The 20,634-nt window shown below is 38.0% G+C and overlaps 1 protein-coding gene across 2 annotated transcripts in view; it reads left to right on the top strand.

Annotated features, from left to right (window-relative positions):
- Positions 1–20,634, top strand: part of LOC138335835 (gelsolin-like protein 2) — a 59,046-nt gene that overhangs the window by 8,446 nt on the left and 29,966 nt on the right. The window lies entirely within an intron of this gene.

The following is a 20,634-nucleotide window of genomic DNA, read 5'->3' as shown; positions in this document are numbered from 1 at the left end:
TCCCCCTTCAGACTGAAGGTATGTCCTTGATGAAATGAAGTGTCATTGTAGTGATTTACTATGTGTACAAGGTGACTGGACTTGGTGGACAATGAATTTAGTACAAGATTTAGTCTCATTGAAGTTTTGATGGTGTATGCTAGAGTAATGATAACTATGTTGTGGTCAGTGGTTTTTAATTGATATTCATCTGTATTAATTATGGCCTTAGAATGTATCTCTGTAGATTGGAGTTAGTAATTTGCAGTGAGAGAATATTTCTGTAGAGTGTTTCTGTTTTTACCTTGTAGATTACAGAGACTATTTCTGTAGAGTATTTCTGTTTTTATCTTGTAGTTTACAAAGAGAGACTATTTCTGTAGAGTATTTCTATTTTACCTTGTAGTTTACAGAGAGAGACTATTTCTGTAGAGTATTTCTGTTTTTATCTTGTAGTTTACAGAGAGAGACTATTTCTGTAGAGTATTTCTGTTTTTACCTTGTAGTTTACAGAGAGAGACTATTTCTGTAGAGTATTTCTGTTTTTACCTTGTAGTTTACTAAGAGAGACTATTTCTGTAGAGTATTTCTGTTTTTACCTTGTAGTTTACTAAGAGAGACTATTTCTGTAGAGTATTTCTGTTTTACCTTTTAGTTTACTAAGAGAGACTATTTCTGTAGAGTATTTCTGTTTTTACCTTGTAGTTTACTAAGAGAGACTATTTCTGTAGAGTATTTCTGTTTTTACCTTGTAGTTTACAGAGAGAGAGACTATTTCTGTAAAGTATATCTGTTTTTACCTTGTAGTTTACAAAGAGAGACTATTTCTGTAAAGTATATTCTGTATTAAGGTTTTGTAAGTTTTCTGTTACTTGTAGTTTACAAGAGAGAGTAGACTATTTTGTAGTTTACAGAGAGATATAAGTATTTCTGTTTTTACCTTGTAGTTTACTAAGAGAGACTATTTCTGTAGAGTATTTCTGTTTTTACCTTGTAGTTTACTAGAGAGACTATTTCTGTGTAGAGTATTTCTGTTTTTACCTTGTAGTTTACTAAGAGAGACTATTTCTGTAGAGTATTTCTGTTTTTACCTTGTAGTTTACTAAGAGAGACTATTTCTGTAGAGTATTTCTGTTTTTACCTTGTAGTTTACTAAGAGAGACTATTTCTGTAGAGTATTTCTGTTTTTACCTTGTAGTTTACTAAGAGAGACTATTTCTGTAGAGTATTTCTGTTTTTACTTGTAGTTTACAAGAGAGACTATTTCTGTAAAGTATTCTGTTTTTACCTTGTAGTTTACTAAGAGAGACTATTTCTGTAGAGTATTTCTGTTTTTACCTTGTAGTTTACTAAGAGAGAACTATTTCTGTAAAGTATATCTGTTTTTACCTTGTAGTTTACTAAGAGAGACTATTTCTGTAGAGTATTTCTGTTTTTACCTTGTAGTTTACAGAGAGAGAGACTATTTCTGTAAAGTATATCTGTTTTTACCTTGTAGTTTACTAAGAGAGACTATTTCTGTAGAGTATTTCTGTTTTTACCTTGTAGTTTACAGAGAGAGAGACTATTTCTGTAAAGTATATCTGTTTTTACCTTGTAGTTTACTAAGAGAGACTATTTCTGTAGAGTATTTCTGTTTTTACCTTGTAGTTTACTAAGAGAGACTATTTCTGTAGAGTATTTCTGTTTTACCTTGTAGTTTACAGAGAGAGACTATTTCTGTAGAGTATTTCTGTTTTTACCTTGTAGTTTACAGAGAGAGAGACTATTTCTGTAAAGTATATCTGTTTTTACCTTGTAGTTTACTAAGAGAGAGAGACTATTTCTGTAAAGTATATCTGTTTTTACCTTGTAGTTTACTAAGAGAGACTATTTCTGTAGAGTATTTCTGTTTTACCTTGTAGTTTACTAAGAGAGACTATTTCTGTAGAGTATTTCTGTTTTTACCTTGTAGTTTACAGAGAGAGACTATTTCTGTAGAGTATTTCTGTTTTACCTTTTAGTTTACTAAGAGAGACTATTTCTGTAGAGTATTTCTGTTTTTACCTTGTAGTTTACAGAGAGAGACTATTTCTGTAGAGTATTTCTGTTTTTACCTTGTAGTTTACTAAGAGAGACTATTTCTGTAGAGTATTTCTGTTTTACCTTGTAGTTTACTAAGAGAGACTATTTCTGTAGAGTATTTCTGTTTTTACCTTGTAGTTTACTAAGAGAGACTATTTCTGTAGAGTATTTCTGTTTTACCTTGTAGTTTACTAAGAGAGACTATTTCTGTAGAGTATTTCTGTTTTTACCTTGTAGTTTACTAAGAGAGACTATTTCTGTAGAGTATTTCTGTTTTTATCTTGTCTCTGTGTCTGTTCTATATTGTTTTGTTATTGATGGCTTCCTGAATCATTTACATGAGAAAAGCATTAGTTGGCAGCTTGTTTCCATAGATGACCTTGGGATGACCTCTAATACAGACATGAGGTGAGGTCAATATAATCTGGCTGATGTTTATAACAAACCAGAACATATCTCAGTAATAATAACACACCAGGCAACTGATTTTCTGAGTCATCTTTACTCTGGTTGGTGGGTAGAATCTGTCATAAATCAGTCAAAGAAGCATGTGTTATAAGTAGGAAATTACACTGAATCCTTTGTAATAAGAGTTGGGGGTGGGGGTTATAAATAATCTTTATGGATTTGGGGGTTATAAATAATCTTTATGGGGTGGGGATGGGGGTGGGGGTTACAAATAATCTTTATGGGGTGGGGTTGGGGGCTACAAATAATCTTTATGGGGTGGGGTTGGGGGTGGGGGTTACAAATAATCTTTATGGGGTGGGGTTGGGGGTTATAAATAATCTTTATGGATTTGGGGGTTATAAATAATCTTTATGGGGTGGGGATGGGGGTGGGGGTTATAAATAATCTTTATGGGGTGGGGTTGGGGGTGGGGGTTATAAATAATCTTTATAGGGTGGGGGTGGGGGTTATAAATAATCTTTATGGGGTGGGGTTGGGGGTGGGGGTTATAAATAATCTTTATGGGGTGGGGTTGGGGGTTATAAATAATCTTTATGGATTTGGGGGTTACAAATAATCTTTATGGGGTGGGGATGGGGGTGGGGGTTACAAATAATCTTTATAGGGTGGGGTTGGGGGTTATAAATAATCTTTATGGGGTGGGGTTGGGGGTGGGGGTTACAAATAATCTTTATGGGGTGGGGTTGGGGGTTATAAATAATCTTTATGGATTTGGGGGTTACAAATAATCTTTATGGGGTGGGGATGGGGGTGGGGGTTACAAATAATCTTTATGGGGTGGGGTTGGGGGCTACAAATAATCTTTATGGGGTGGGGTTGGGGGTGGGGGTTACAAATAATCTTTATGGGGTGGGGTTTGGGGTTACAAATAATCTTTATGGGGTTGGGGGTGGGGGTTATAAATAATCTTTATGGGGTCAGGGGTGGGGGTTACAAATAATCTTTATGGGGTTGGGGGTTACAAATAATCTTTATGGGATGGGGGTGGGTGTTACAAATAATCTTTATGGGGTTGGGGGTTACAAATAACTTTTATGGGGTGGGGTTGGGGGTTACAAATAATCTTTATGGGGTGGGGTTGGGGGTTACAAATAATTTTTATGGGGTGGGGGGTTACAAATAATCTTTATGGGGTGGGGTTGCAGGTTACAAATAATCTTTATGGGGTGGAGGTTACAACTAATATTGACAGTGTGGAATAATACCTTTATGGAATAACAATGAATAAAACTGCAATGTTCAATAGCTTGATGTAAGAGGAGTACTTCAGATACCCACCCCCCATTTCTATAAGAATGATATGGATCATGATGTAAGAGGAGTACTTCAGATACCCACCCCCCATTTCTATAAGAATGATATGGATCATGATGTAAGAGGAGTACTTCAGATACCCACCCCCCATTTCTATAAGAATGATATGGATCATGATGTAAGAGGAGTACTTCAGATACCCACCCCCCATTTCATATAAGAATGATATGGATCATGATGTAAGAGGAGTACTTCAGATACCACCCCCATTTCTATAGAAGATATGATCTATAAGAGATGATGATCAGATGTAAGAGGAGTACTTCAGATACTGACCCCCCCCATTTCTATAAGAATGATATGGATCATGATGTAAGAGGAGTACTTCAGATACCCACCCCCCATTTCTATAAGAATGATATGGATCATGATGTAAGAGGAGTACTTCAGATACCCACCCCCCATTTCTATAAGAATATATGATCATGATGTAAGAGGAGTACTTCAGATACCCACCCCCCATTTCTATAAGAATGATATGGATCATGATGTAAGAGGAGTACTTCAGATACCCACCCCCCATTTCTATAAGAATGATATGGATCATGATGTAAGAGGAGTACTTCAGATACTCACCCCCCATTTCTATAAGAATGATATGGATCATGATGTAAGAGGAGTACTTCAGATACCCACCCCCCATTTCTATAAGAATGATATGGATCATGATGTAAGAGGAGTACTTCAGATACCCACCCCCCCATTTCTATAAGAATGATATGGATCATGATGTAAGAGGAGTACTTCAGATACCCACCCCCCATTTCTATAAGAATGATATGGATCAGCTTTTATTCGGAAATATGAATTAGCAGCCTAACAAGTAGGAGTTTGTTATCACACAGACTACAGCAGGACACATCCAGAGGATTCAATCTGTATTTCTATAATGATGTCTTCACAAAGTAGAAGGACAACATTTAGATAAGGAAGGAGCTTATACCATGCTGAGGTGTCTGTCATATCATCTGTTCAGACAGACCAAAGACAGACTGTCAACATGCTGTCTGTCCACTTTTCCTTTAGATTACTACTACATAGGGTCATAAAGTCCAGTATAGATTGTAACCAAATTTATCCATAAACATCCGTGGGAGAAAGTTAACAGGGCTTGCATAAACCCTCTACCCTGGAGCAGGCAAGACAGGGCCCAGTAACTAGAAACCGTTTTAATTGCTGCTGCAGTAACATAATTTATAGTATACAGTTCTGTGAGGTCAGGATTATGACCAAATTTGGTCAGAAAACATCCTTGGAGAAGGGCAATAGATTCTATATAATTCTTAGCTTTGACAGGAAGGACAGGGCCCAATAGGAGAAATCTCGGATGTGATTCTTTTAAATCCTTGAGGAAAAAAACCACTCACCCGTTCACCTGTACTAAGATCATGGCTTTGTAACCTGTGAAGTGTCAACTGATGTATAAGAAATCAAAACTGGATTTACTGCATTCTTCCAACCATACAGTAATTGTAAGATTTGTCATGGTTGACTAGTTTAATATCACAGCTGACTGGATGTCAGTGATTCAGTATCTTTATTTAGTAGCTGTGCTATTTCTGATATTGTATAGGTTATCGTCTCGAAAAGCTTCATAATTTAAGAACTTTCAGAACCTTGCCTTTAGTTTGATTTAAGCCATACTAATAAGTGTTCTATCTCCACCTTATGTCAGAACCTTTGAATTTGTCATGAAATAGTTATAAAACACATATATGAAAAACAGATTTTTGCATAACATTTTCATAAATAGTTAAGATCTTTCTGAAGTTAGAAATCTTTGATACCCTGATATATATTGAGTACACACCTTTCTGAAGTTAGAAATCTTTGATACCCTGATATATATTGAGTACACACAATGTGTAGTAAGAAAAATGCCTGACTAGACCAGGGTTCAAACCCAGACCCTCCAAAAACTCTACCAAGTAAGCTACCAGGTCGGTGAACCAGGTCAACCCAATCCAGAACCATAACACAATGTAGTCTGTACTAATGGTATGGTGAAATTTGTGTACTTTGCTTTAATGTAAAAGGAGAGCGAGAAAATGTAGCAGCCAGACAGGGATTTGAACCAGGGACCTCCGAACACTAGCCAAATGCTCTACAACTGAGCTACCTGGTCAGTAACCCAGTTCAATCCTGCTGATTTATAAAGCTGTTACATCTGATCTGATAGGACATAGAAATGATTAGATTTTATATCACATGAAGACAGCATGATTATGTAATAGGCCACATGAGGTGATACTGTGATGGACATGTAAATCCTAACATGATTGTCACGTTTAAGCTTCATTGTTACAAATCATACCTGACATCAGGGCAAACAGATTGCATTTATTAAATCAAGAGAACAGAAATAGCTACAGTAATGAAATCAAGAGTACAGAATGAAATACATATTTATGAAATTAAGAGAGCAGAACTATTAGCTGATGTTGTCCTTTACATTGGCTCCAGATGTTGATGCTGGCAAGGTTATAGTTCTTAAAACAATATGGCTGCCCTGGACCAATTAATGGGCGATAAATCTGCTGACTTGTACAGAGGAGCCTGTGATGTGTAAGGGCCTATATTAACATCAGTAGGTGTTTTGTCTACACCATACACTTAAGTCATTTGTTAGCTGCCAAGGGGGCCTGAAATATTGGCTGACTCTAGATCTGAGACTGTTGTAACAGGCTGAAATACACTATACATACTGATCTGATATCTTCATGTAGTATGAGCATCTGATCACAAAACATGGAAAAGAATTGTGGAAAATAACCATTTGATTTGAACATCCGTGCAATTTTTTCTAGTGATTGATTTGTCCAGAAAAGTGTGGCCGTATTACACTATATTGACACAGCATATGAGGGTCCAGATGGGGGAGAATTAAGGGCTACTTTGTTGTGGGACTATATTGTCCAGACAATAGCTGTTTGTTCAATCAAGAAAAAATAAATAATTCTGTTAGTGTGACGAGAGACAGCTGGTGATATGGATGATGACTGGTGTGGTAGAACACATGAACGATCTACAGATAACAATGTCTTTTGTTTTTAAACCTGACGTTATTGGCAACTGTGGTTGGGGATATGGGTGGATTAGGCTACTAGTGGGATATGGCTGGGGACTGCTAGGGGAATATGGGTGGGGCTGATAGAGGAATATGGGTGGTGGCTGTTAGGGATATATGGTATGGGTGGGGACTGCTAGAGGAATATGGGTGGGGATTGCTAGGGAAATATGGGTAGGGGCTGTTAGGGAAATATGGGTGGGGGCTATTAGGGGAATATGGGTGGGGACTGTTAGGGGAATATGGGTGGGGACTGCTAGGGGAATATGGGTGGGGGCTGCTAGGGGAATATGGGTGGGGGCTGCTAGAAGAACATGTGTGGGGGCTGTTAGGGGAATATGGGTGGGGACTGCTAGGGGAATATGGGTGGGGGCTGCTAGGGGAATATGGGTGGGGGCTGCTAGGAGAACATGTGTGGGGGCTGTTAGGGGAATATGGGTGGGGACTGCTAGGGGAATATGGGTGGGGGCTGCTAGGGGAATATGGGTGGGGGCTGCTAGGAGAACATGTGTGGGGGCTGTTAGGGGAATATGGGTGGGGACTGTTGGGGGATATGGATGGAGGCTGTTAGGGGAACATGTGTGGGGACTGCTAGGGGGATATGGGTGGGGCTGTTAGGGGACATAGATGGAGGCTGCTAGGGGAATATGGGTGGGGACTGTTGGGGGATATGGATGGAGGCTGCTAGGGGGATATGGGTGTAACTGGAAGGGGGATATGGGTGGAGCTGGTAGGGGTTATAGATGGAGCTAATAGGGGTATAGCTAGGTATGATAGGGAGCCAGTGCAGAGTAGAGATAAGCTGGTGGTAGGGGAACTGGGGTGTGTGTATAGTGTGGAGGGGATGGAGGAGGGGGTTCTATATATATATATATATATATAAATGGTAGGATTGAAGTTTGAGTGGGGAGGGGTGATAGGATGGACTGTAAGGTGATAAAGTGTTCACAGACCAATGGTAATACACCGTGTATTGTGGAGGGGGAAGTGGGGGGGATGGGGGTTAGTTGTCACTTCAATGATCATATCAGTTTATTGAGGTAAAAGGAAAATAACATCTTCATACCATGTGAACTCATTCACCCCTAAGGATACATTTAGACTCGTCTAAATCATTCACCCCTAAAGATACATTTAGACTCGTCTAAATCATTCACCCCTGAAGATACATTTAGACTCGTCTAAATCATTCACCCCTGAAGATACATTTAGGCTCGTCTAAATCATTCACACCTAAGGATACATTTAGACTCGTCTAAATCATTCACCCCTGAGGATACATTTAGACTCGTCTAAATCATTCACCCCTAAAGATACATTTAGACTCGTCTAAATCATTCACCCCTAAGGATACATTTAGACTCATCTAAATCATTCACCCCTAAGGATACATTTAGACTCGTCTAAATCATTCACCCCTAAAGATACATTTAGACTCGTCTAAATCATTCACCCCTAAGGATACATTTAGACTCGTCTAAATCATTCACCCCTAAAGATACATTTAAACTTGTCTAAATCATTCACCCCTAAAGATACATTTAGACTCGTCTAAATCATTCACCCCTAAGGATACATTTAGACTCGTCTAAATCATTCACCCCTAAGGATACATTTAAACTCGTCTAAATCATTCACCCCTAAGGATACATTTAGACTCGTCTAAATCATTCACCCCTAAGGATACATTTAGACTCGTCTAAATCATTCACCCCTAAGGATACATTTAGACTCGTCTAAATCATTCACCCCTAAGGATACATTTAGACTCGTCTAAATCATTCACCCCTAAGGATACATTTAGACTCGTCTAAATCATTCACCCCTAAGGATACATTTAGACTCGTCTACATCATTCACCCCTAAAGATACATTTAGACTTGTCTAAATCATTCACCCCTAAAGATACATTTAGACTCGTCTAAATCATTCACCCCTAAAGATACATTTAGACTCGTCTAAATCATTCACCCCTAAGGATACATTTAGACTCGTCTAAATCATTCACCCCTAAAGATACATTTAGACTCGTCTAAATCATTCACCCCTAAAGATACATTTAGACTCGTCTAAATCATTCACCCCTAAGGATACATTTAGACTCGTCTAAATCATTCACCCCTGAGGATACATTTAGACTCGTCTAAATCATTCACCCCTAAGGATACATTTAGACTCGTCTAAATCATTCACCCCTAAAGATACATTTAGACTCGTCTAAATCATTCACCCCTGAGGATACATTTAGACTCGTCTAAATCATTCACCCCTAAGGATACATTTAGACTCGTCTAAATCATTCACCCCTGAGGATACATTTAGACTCGTCTAAATCATTCACACCCTAAAGATACATTTAGACTCGTCTAAATCAAAGACTAGAGCAGTCCATAATGACATTTCAGGGGTGATTCTCTATTCACTCACAAATGAAAAGGCTCTGTATTATGACTTAATTGATGTGTAGCTGTTAAGAAGTTTCATTTATCTTAGAGCTAATATATACAGTAATCTGTAGAACTGTGTATAAAAGTCCGACATAGAACCCAATGTTTAGAGCTAATATATACAGTAATCTGTAGAACTGTGTATAAAAGTCTGACATAGAACCCAATGTTTAGAGCTAATATATACAGTAATCTGTAGAACTGTGTATAAAAGTCCGACATAGAACCCAATGTTTAGAGCTAATATATACAGTAATCTGTAGAACTGTGTATAAAAGTCTGACATAGAACCCAATGTTTAGAGCTAATATATACAGTAATCTGTAGAACTGTGTATAAAAGTCTGACATAGAACCCAATGTTTAGAGCTAATATATACAGTAATCTGTAGAACTGTGTATAAAAGTCTGACATAGAACCCAATGTTTAGAGCTAATATATACAGTAATCTGTAGAACTTGTGTATAAAAGTCTGACATAGAACCCAATGTTTAGAGCTAATATATACAGTAATCTGTAGAACTGTGTATAAAAGTCCGACATAGAACCCAATGTTTAGAGCTAATATATACAGTAATCTGTAGAACTGTGTATAAAAGTCTGACATAGAACCCAATGTTTAGAGCTAATATATACAGTAATCTGTAGAACTGTGTATAAAAGTCCGACATAGAAACCAATGTTTAGAGCTAATATATACAGTAATCTGTAGAACTGTGTATAAAAGTCTGACATAGAAACCAATGTTTAGAGCTAATATATACAGTAATCTGTAGAACTGTGTATAAAAGTCTGACATAGAACCCAATGTTTAGAGCTAATATATACAGTAATCTGTAGAACTGTGTATAAAAGTCTGACATAGAACCCAATGTTTAGAGCTAATATATACAGTAATCTGTAGAACTGTGTATAAAAGTCTGACATAGAACCCAATGTTTAGAGCTAATATATACAGTAATCTGTAGAACTGTGTATAAAAGTCTGACATAGAACCCAATGTTTAGAGCTAATATATACAGTAATCTGTAGAACTGTGTATAAAAGTCTGACATAGAACCCAATGTTTAGAGCTAATATATACAGTAATCTGTAGAACTGTGTATAAAAGTCCGACATAGAACCCAATGTTTAGAGCTAATATATACAGTAATCTGTAGAACTGTGTATAAAAGTCTGACATAGAACCCAATGTTTAGAGCTAATATATACAGTAATCTGTAGAACTGTGTATAAAAGTCCGACATAGAAACCAATGTTTAGAGCTAATATATACAGTAATCTGTAGAACTGTGTATAAAAGTCTGACATAGAAACCAATGTTTAGAGCTAATATATACAGTAATCTGTAGAACTGTGTATAAAAGTCTGACATAGAACCCAATGTTTAGAGCTAATATATACAGTAATCTGTAGAACTGTGTATAAAAGTCTGACATAGAACCCAATGTTTAGAGCTAATATATACAGTAATCTGTAGAACTGTGTATAAAAGTCCGACATAGAACCCAATGTTTAGAGCTAATATATACAGTAATCTGTAGAACTGTGTATAAAAGTCTGACATAGAACCCAATGTTTAGAGCTAATATATACAGTAATCTGTAGAACTGTTTATAAAAGTCTGACATAGAACCCAATGTTTAGAGCTAATATATACAGTAATCTGTAGAACTGTGTATAAAAGTCCGACATAGAACCCAATGTTTAGAGCTAATATATACAGTAATCTGTAGAACTGTGTATAAAAGTCTGACATAGAACCCAATGTTTAGAGCTAATATATACAGTAATCTGTAGAACTGTGTATAAAAGTCCGACATAGAACCCAATGTTTAGAGCTAATATATACAGTAATCTGTAGAACTGTGTATAAAAGTCTGACATAGAACCCAATGTTTAGAGCTAATATATACAGTAATCTGTAGAACTGTTTATAAAAGTCTGACATAGAACCCAATGTTTAGAGCTAATATATACAGTAATCTGTAGAACTGTGTATAAAAGTCTGACATAGAACCCAATGTTTAGAGCTAATATATACAGTAATCTGTAGAACTGTGTATAAAAGTCTGACAGAGAACCCAATGTTTAGAGCTAATATATACAGTAATCTGTAGAACTGTGTATAAAAGTCTGACATAGAACCCAATGTTTAGAGCTAATATATACAGTAATCTGTAGAACTGTGTATAAAAGTCTGACATAGAACCCAATGTACCACATAACTAAAGCCAGATTTCCAGTACTTGATTATAAGTGTGAATCACTGACCAATCACTGACCAGCTGTGGTCAGTTTGTACAGAATGCCATTAGTGAATGTTAACACATTGTCTATATATAGAATCTCAGTTTATTTACAGATCCATTAGTTCCCTTGTCTTAGGTCCAGGGGCTATCTCTACCTTGTACTGGTACACAGGATTTTGTTTTAGTTCCCCTTGTCTTAGGTCCAGGGCTATCTCTACCTTGTACTGGTACACAGGGTTTTGTTTTAGTTCCCCTTGTCTTAGGTCCAGGGGCTATCTCTACCTTGTACTGGTACACAGGGTTTGGTTTTAGTTTCACAGAAATGTTTCCTGTCTGGTATATAGCTAGACTGGCCACTAGACCCTAAGTTGTTGATAAGACTTTCTCAGCAGTGTCCTATACTGATTATCTCCCCCTAGTTTGAAACTTTGTACTAACAAAAATAATCAAGCCAAAATTTAATGAAAGTTTTTAATAATCTAGAGACTGTTGGACAGTCTTGGGATATAAATGTCAGCAGTGAACACTTTGTATGGTATAGGTCTGTATTCATAGTACAAATAATATTCTTCCCTGTATTAATTTGTGGACTGTCAATCAGGGTACATTCTATTCTTCTTTGTATTAAGTTGTACGTGGGTTATCAATTAGGATACATTCTATTCTTCTTTGTATTAAGTTGTGGGTTATCAATTAGGGTACATTCTATTCTTCCTTGCGTTAATTTGTGGGTTATCAATTCGGGTACATTCTATTCTTCCTTGCGTTAAGTTGTGGGGTATCAATTAGGGTACATTCTATTCTTCCTTGCGTTAATTTGTGGGTTATCAATTCGGGTACATTCTATTCTTCTTTGTATTAATTTGTGGGTTATCAATTCGGTACATTCTATTTTTCTTTGTATTAATTTGTGGGTTATCAATTAGGATACATTCTATTCTTCTTTGTATTAAGTTGTGGGTTATCAATTAGGGTACATTCTATTCTTCTTTGTATTAATTTGAGGGTTTTCAATTCGGTTCATTCTATTTTTCTTTGTATTAATTTGTGGGTTATCAATTAGGATACATTCTATTCTTCTTTGTATTAATTTGAGGGTTTTCAATTCGGTACATTCTATTTTTCTTTGTATTAATTTGTGGGTTATCAATTAGGATACATTCTATTCTTCCTTGCGTTAATTTGTGGGTTATCAATTCGGGTACATTCTATTCTTCTTTGTATTAATTAAAAGTTGTGGGTTATCAATTAGGGTACATTCTATTCTTCTTTGTATTAAGTTGTGGGTTATCAATTAGGGTACATTCTATTCTTCTTTGTATTAATTAAAAGTTGTGGGTTATCAATTAGGGTACATTCTATTCTTCTTTGTATTAATTTGAGGGTTTTCAATTCGGTACATTCTATTTTTCTTTGTATTAATTTGTGGGTTATCAATTAGGATACATTCTATTCTTCTTTGTATTAAGTTGTGGGTTATCAATTAGGGTACATTCTATTCTTCCTTGCGTTAATTTGTGGGTTATCAATTTGGGTACATTCTATTCTTCTTTGTATTAATTTGTGGGTTATCAATTCGGTACATTCTGTTTTTCTTTGTATTAATTTGTGGGTTATCAATTAGGATACATTCTATTCTTCTTTGTATTAATTTATGGGTTATCTATCAGGGTACATTCTATTCTTCTTTGTATTAAGTTGTGGGTTATCAATTAGGGTACATTCTATTCTACTTTGTATTAAGTTGTGGGTTATCAATTAGGATACATTCTATTCTTCCTTGCGTTAATTTGTGGGTTATCAATTCGGTACATTCTGTTTTTCTTTGTATTAATTTGTGGGTTATCAATTAGGATACATTCTATTCTTCTTTGTATTAAGTTGTGGGTTATCAATTAGGGTACATTCTATTCTTCCTTGCGTTAATTTTTGGGTTATCAATTCGGGTACATTCTATTCTTCTTTGTATTAATTTGTGTTGCTGTTAAAATGTGTTCTATTGATAACCATATACACTTCCATAATCAAGTCCTGGAAAGGAATCTGGTGTGTACTATATATTATTATACAAACCTGTATACACCTAAAAAAAAAAAAAAATTAAATACGATGTTGAAGATTAGATATAACTGACAATCAAACCTGTAGCTCTCGTGAGAACCTGAGTCATCATACAGAGGCTCTGTCGCGCCGTACAAGGTAACAGACAAGGTAACAACGACACGACAATAAACACATCAATAACAACAAATATGACAGGAATATATCTGCGATTTTACACATACCATGATCTATGTGTTGAATGATACTATATATCTCAGGTGAGCACCTTTAATAAATACGCTACAGTTTAAATTTAGATTTATGAAACCCCTAACGAACATTTTCCAGAGGAAAGCTTTACAGATTTTATGGAAGACTTAATATTTATCATTATCTTCTGTAATGTTTTCCTATGGGAAATTTTAAGTTAAAGAATTTCTTAAAGTTAAGGAATGTTTGTGAAACTGGGTCCAGGACATTTAGTGACACATCTATTCCTTACAATATAGGGGAGTGGCCCTATATACAGTCAGCAGATTGTTCACATGTTACATGTACACAGTCATGCATGATTGAAAGAGAAAAACAAGTCATTAGAGCTTATTCACTGAAATTCTGAAATCCCAAGTTCAGCAGAAGATATGGTTGAGCTGCTTTACGATTGAACACCAGTAGGTAGCTTTAGTTTAATTAAAGTGCTTGTATGTTTCCCAAGTCCATTGTCAAATACAGTATAGGGGTGGAGAGGAGTCAACTAAGTTATAACAACAGTTGTACTCCAGATAACATACAGTATAGGGGTGGAGAGGAGTCAACTAAGTTATAACAACAGTTGTACTCCAGATAACATACAGTATAGGGGTGGAGAGGAGTCAACTAAGTTATAACAACAGTTGTACTCCAGATAACATACAGTATAGGGGTGGAGAGGAGTCAACTAAGTTATAACAACAGTTGTACTCCAGATAACATACAGTATAGGGGTGGAGAGGAGTCAACTAAGTTATAACAACAGTTGTACTCCAGATAACATACAGTATAGGGGTGGAGAGGAGTCAACTAAGTTATAACAACAGTTGTACTCCAGATAACATACAGTATAGGGGTGGAGAGGAGTCAACTAAGTTATAACAACAGTTGTACTCCAGATAACATACAGTATAGGGGTGGAGAGGAGTCAACTAAGTTATAACAACAGTTGTACTCCAGATAACATACAGTATAGGGGTGGAGAGGAGTCAACTAAGTTATAACAACAGTTGTACTCCAGATAACATACAGTATAGGGGTGGAGAGGAGTCAACTAAGTTATAACAACAGTTGTACTCCAGATAACATACAGTATAGGGGTGGAGAGGAGTCAACTAAGTTATAACAACAGTTGTACTCCAGATAACACTGGGTCATTATAAACATGTCTGTAGGATACAAATTACTTGAAGTAGCTAAATATAGGACAAAGAATTAATTCCTACAGTGTTTTTTTGTGAACATTTGTGACCATCTTTAATGTTTAATTTTATTTGTTGTTTTTGTGTCTTGATAAAGGGCAAATTGCCTTGAAAATTGGATAAAATTTTGTTGATACTGTTGGAAATTGTCTGTTGCACCACATATCATTATTATAGTATGGGGGTTAGAGGGTAGTGTGTAGGGGTTAGAGGATAAGTGTGTATATTATTATTATAGTATAGGGATTAGAGGGTAGTGTGTAGGGGTTAGAGGGTAGTGTGTATATCATTATTATAGTATAGGGGTTAGAGGGTAGTGTGTAGGGGTTAGAGGGTAGTGTGTATATCATTATTATAGTATAGGGGTTAGAGGGTAGTGTGTAGGGGTTAGAGGGTAGTGTGTATATCATTATTATAGTATAGGGGTTAGAGGGTAGTGTGTAGGGGTTAGAGGGTAGTGTGTATATCATTATTAGCTCGCCTATTCGAAGAATAGGGGGAGTTAATGTTGTCACCCCGGCGTCGGCGTCAGTGTTGGCGTCCCATTTTACATTAAAGTTTTTGAGCAAGTTTCGTCAATTATTTAAGCTTAAGTCATCATAAATGTTTTTGATTTTATTTTCCTAATGTGTATGGATGCTGAACATGATAATGCAACCAATTTGGGGCCTTTTAGGGTTTTTTTGAGTCTGTTAATTTGTCATATTTCCATGTTAAAGTTTTTGAGCAAGTTTCTATTTTGTCAATTGATTGAGTATAAATCATCATAAATGTTTATGATTTTATTTTACTAATGTGTATGGATGCTGAACGTGATAATACAACCAATTTGGGGCCCTTTAAATAGTAAATACTTGAACATCAACTTCTTCTGAATAGGCGAGCTTTGCTGTTCTCCAACAGCTCTTGTTATAGTATAGGGGTTAGAGGGTAAGTGTGTATATCATTATTATAGTATAGGGGTTAGAGGGTAGTGTGTAGGGGTTAGAGGGTAATGTGTATATCATTATTATAGTATAGGGGTTAGAGGGTAGTGTGTATATATCATTATTGTAGTATAGGGGTTAGAGGGTAGTGTGTAGAAAATAGCTTACCTGGCCAATTACAATATCTTCTTCAAATCTATTAGGCCTCTTTGACACACAAGTTCTAAAAATAGATTATCCCAAGGATTCCCCCACCAGGGGAACCACTTCCTGTATGTCACTTCCTGTTTGTCACATCCTTTCATATTTCTTTTGGCCTCCATCTTGTTTGGCAGCTGTTTTTCCAGCTTGGAATTATATTCACCTCCATCAATAGCAACTAAAATTGTGTCTGGTGTTGTACACCACATTTTTATTTGCATTTCAGATGAAATCAACATCTGATTGGCAGCTCAGCATTATATTTCAATTTTGAGCTGCTGGCTCCATCAGGGATTGTCAATTTCATAGAGTGTTGATTTCCTATAGGGGCATATTGCTACCTGATATTGATTTTTATTTTTGATTTTACTTAATTTTGTTTTAAATGCTATACAAAGTACTGTTTATGTTTTATAATAAACATGTATTGTTCCAATTCTGTTCTGCATCCTCCTTACCATAGGCTAGGGGCATGTGGGAATTTAATGAGGTTGATCCTCACAGTGTTGGGTTTTTTGTCACTGCTGTTTGACAACCCAAACTTGTTTGCTGTGTAGTAATTGGAGTAAACATGAATGGACAGAGTATTTCCTTTGCTCTATAAACAGGTAAGGTCAAAAATAAGGGTAGATGTTCTGTATTTGCCTTGTAGATGTTCTGTATTTGCCTTTTGGGCTTCATCAGAACCCCCTTCCAAGGTAAGTTCCTTCCAATTTGGGAGTATTACCCCTGTTTCCAACATATTCCTTTCAGGAATTGTATTTTTGGGTTCAGAGAGTTCCTCTCTCCTCTCCTTTGTGGAGGAGAGTTTGGTTCCATCTGCTTCCAATGGCTCTATAGGGTATGGACCCTTGGGTTCCAATTTGGACCCTTCCTTCTCATGGGCCAGCTCTTTTGAGTCTAACTTACCTCCTGTCGGGCCCGGTCCTCCGGTTCCTGGTAGCGTGGCAAGTTGTACTGCCCCAGGTGTTTCAGCACCAGGTTGGCAGGGCGGCGCTCCCGTTTCGATCCCCTGCGGGGATCCTGTGCTTGTGTCCTGTTACCCCCAGGGGTGCCTCTCATGCCCATTTCAGGGTAAACTTTCAGTAGAAACCCTTTTGGGTTTTTTCTGGCCGATTGGTCTTAGTTCATAAACTAGCTCCTCTGGAGTTTACCAATCATTTGATGACTGTCTCGGCCACTGGCCTATCCAGTCTCAGTGGACACATGGTGGGGGGTCTGTTTAGGACCCTAGGTTCCCTAGACCACCTTACCCCCAGTCTTTGGCTATGCCAGGAACTGGGTTAGCTCAGTTACATGGAGGTTTCTACTAGGTTTGCTCTTTAGTTATTCCTCCCTTATACCAGATAGGAGTTTTGCCTCACTGGGCCATTATATGGCTCAGGTATTTGGCATGCCCTCTCTTTTTCTCGAAATAGGGCTACTCCATTACGAGATAGGGGTTTCATCCAGCAGTACTACCCATTTCAGCTGGACTGCCTGGTTCCTTGCCAGACAGTACCCCCCTCCATCAGCGGAAGTGATGGGTCTCCCACCCTCCTCCCCTTTAGAAGGCTGTTAGCACGGAGAACATTTGCCAGGACTTCTCTTATGCTGCAGCTGATGCTGGTTCAGCCATCCAGGTTGTCCTTATGCAGGTTAATCTTCTTATGGAACTTCTAACTATGCAGGGTTTGTCCCTTGCAGGTTTTCCTGTTCCTTTGTTTGGGAAGATTACAGCTGTTTTTGGGTCTGTTAACTCAGGCCCCATATCAGCTACAGTCCTGCTCCCTCCTGTTGTGATCTCTAGTGTAAGTACCACTCCAATCTATGGAGGTTTTTGGTCCTGGTGAGGGTTGATGTGATGAGAGAGATATGCTCTCTTGATTGTTCAGAGATCCCATCACTGTGTGGTATAGTGATCAGGAATCTGATAGTTGGAGATGCTAGCCCCGAGGATGGTTATCATACCTCTCAATCCTCTGATGCTGGCTCCTCTATAAGGGGGTTGTTCTCTACCATCTACCAACAATGTTGGTGGATGTAGGGCTGAGTTATCAAGATTTGTGCTTCGTTCTCTGCTTGTACCTATACACAGAGGCTATGAAACTCCTGCTCCCTCCTCATTTGGGATCCCTAAGAAGACTTGGGCTTTGCAGGGCTTTTTGTTTCCTTTGGCAGGAAACCCTTTTGCTCTCTGCTAAGTCTCTCCCGAGGTAAGTGTTGTCATCCTCCCTGACCCAATTACATGTGTAATTCAGGGTAAGGTGAGTACTTCTGACCACTCTAGCTTGTCTGCAATGCTGGTAGCAATCAGTAATTAGTGGACCTTGCACCTTATACGTATAAGGTTTGTGACCCAGGTTGTCCCCATCTGCTATCTCCCTAAGATGAGTTGTAGCATGTTGAGCAGGCATGTGTACTTATTTGGTAAACTTTTTGAAAAGAAATTTACCAATTCTGAGCATCATCGCTTAGCTTTCCAAACACTGACCTTTATAGACTGGTTCACTCCTGCCTTGTTCACTCTGATCAGGATGAGGAGCTTGGTATTTAGCTAATCCTCTAGAGAGGTTTAGCAGGACTGTGTATAGGCTCACCTTTACGGAGTAGCCTAAATCTCTGCAGCAATCAAACAATTGTAGTCACATGCCTACCTTATGTTTTGGATCAGTTTTTTAAGGATATATAGTTTGTTCCGTTCACGTCTTTTATTGGCCCTTCTGGTTCTGCTGTTCCCTCATGGAGGTGATCCGGCAAGATCCTATGGTGCTAGATAGGGTTTCTGCCCTTCTAATCTACGGAACATGCATACATTTGTAGTTCTAGGCTAGGCCCAGAAACGCAAAACAAGAGTTCTCCCAAACTGGTCCTGTGCTTCCACCACAGTCCTTTACTTCAGGTTGAGGGCATTAGACCATACATGGTCCATCCTTGAAAACATTGACCGACAGAGCAGAGAAGATTTCTCTCTCCATGGTTGTGCCCTCTTAAGTGTCGCACAATGCATCGGTACTCTTGCAGGAATTGTCACCTGATTCATGATCAGGACTACAATTACCTGTCTTACCTTTAGGACAGTGACTCTATTCTTATTTCCTCTCTTAGTGTAGGAAATAACAGAATCCTGAGTCCATTCGTGTACCAAGGGCCTTAGTATCCCTTTTCACAGGGATCCACCTGTCCCTTTGCATTATCGTTTTCCTCAAACTTAACCAGTTTGGAGATAGATACCCTCCTCACTAAGTGCAGGAGAGGGATGCTATCTGGAGGAAGTGCAGTTTTCTACTCCTGGATCTTCCTGGTTCCCAAGAAGGCCGGCTCCTAAAGCCCCATAATAGATTTGCATAAGTGTCCTCAATAATTGTGGGCCTTTTCTATCAACCTTATGGAAGCAATTTCATTCACCTACCAAATGGTCATCTTGGAATTTCCCCAATATACATTGTATCCACAATTGGTGGGTTTTCCAATTTCGAGCAATGCCCTTGATCTTATCTTGACCACTTCTCATTTGGGTTCCTCAATTACTTCTAGCAGTAATGGGTTACTTGCATAGTTGCACAGTGGATGTTCACATCTACTTCGACTACCCCTTGCCATTACATATGGTCATAATAACCCTTTCCAAGAGCAACACTTGGTAAAATCTTCAAAGTTTTACTTCCTTGGGTCTTTTTCCTTCCAAGGACTTTATTTTTTTTTTCTTCTGGGCAATTGTTTTTGGACTCTGATAAGTCCTTCAATTCTTGCTTCAGGCAATTCAAGAAGCCATGGCTAGCCTTGTTTGGTTTAAATGTATTCGGGTACATTGGTTCCTTCGTTTCCTCGGATACCTGAATTTCTTGGCAGATGTAGTGCCTCTAATTAGTAGTCCCTACACTCTACCTCCAACTATTGAGAAGGCGTGTCAGCTGGTGGTTAGCCTTGTTCTGTTGGAACATATTCAGGTATGTTGGTTCCTCCGTTTCCCTAGATACCTGAAATCTTTGGCAGATGTAGTGCCTCTTATCAGTCCCTACACCCTTCGTCTCCAAATATTCCAGAAGGTGTGCCAGCTGGTGACTATCCTGGTATGTTTGGAAGGTATTCAGGTACTGTTGTTCCCCCGTTTCCTGGGATGCCTGAGTTCTTGATGCAGATGTACATGTAGTGCCTCTCAGCGGTCTCTACACTCAGCCTCTCCAACTGCATCTCTTATTGTTTAGACCCCCTCTATGTGTCAGAGTGGGATACATACATCCCTCTGCCAAAGGCAATAATGGACTCTCTAATGGATACTGGAATCCAGCCACTCGGTATACTGATGCCTTATCAGCAGAGGGAGGGGGGTCATATATACCTGTCTGGGTGGACTTGGTTGGGGGAGTGGTCCTATACACAGAGGTCTCATCAATGTGCTAGAGCTGAGGAAGGTCCTGACATCCCTGAGGGACTTTC

The sequence above is a fragment of the Argopecten irradians genome, chromosome 12 (genome assembly GCF_041381155.1).
Source record: "Argopecten irradians isolate NY chromosome 12, Ai_NY, whole genome shotgun sequence".
Classification (NCBI taxonomy): Eukaryota; Metazoa; Mollusca; class Bivalvia; order Pectinida; family Pectinidae; genus Argopecten; species Argopecten irradians.
This window is presented reverse-complemented; position numbering and strand designations above follow the sequence as displayed.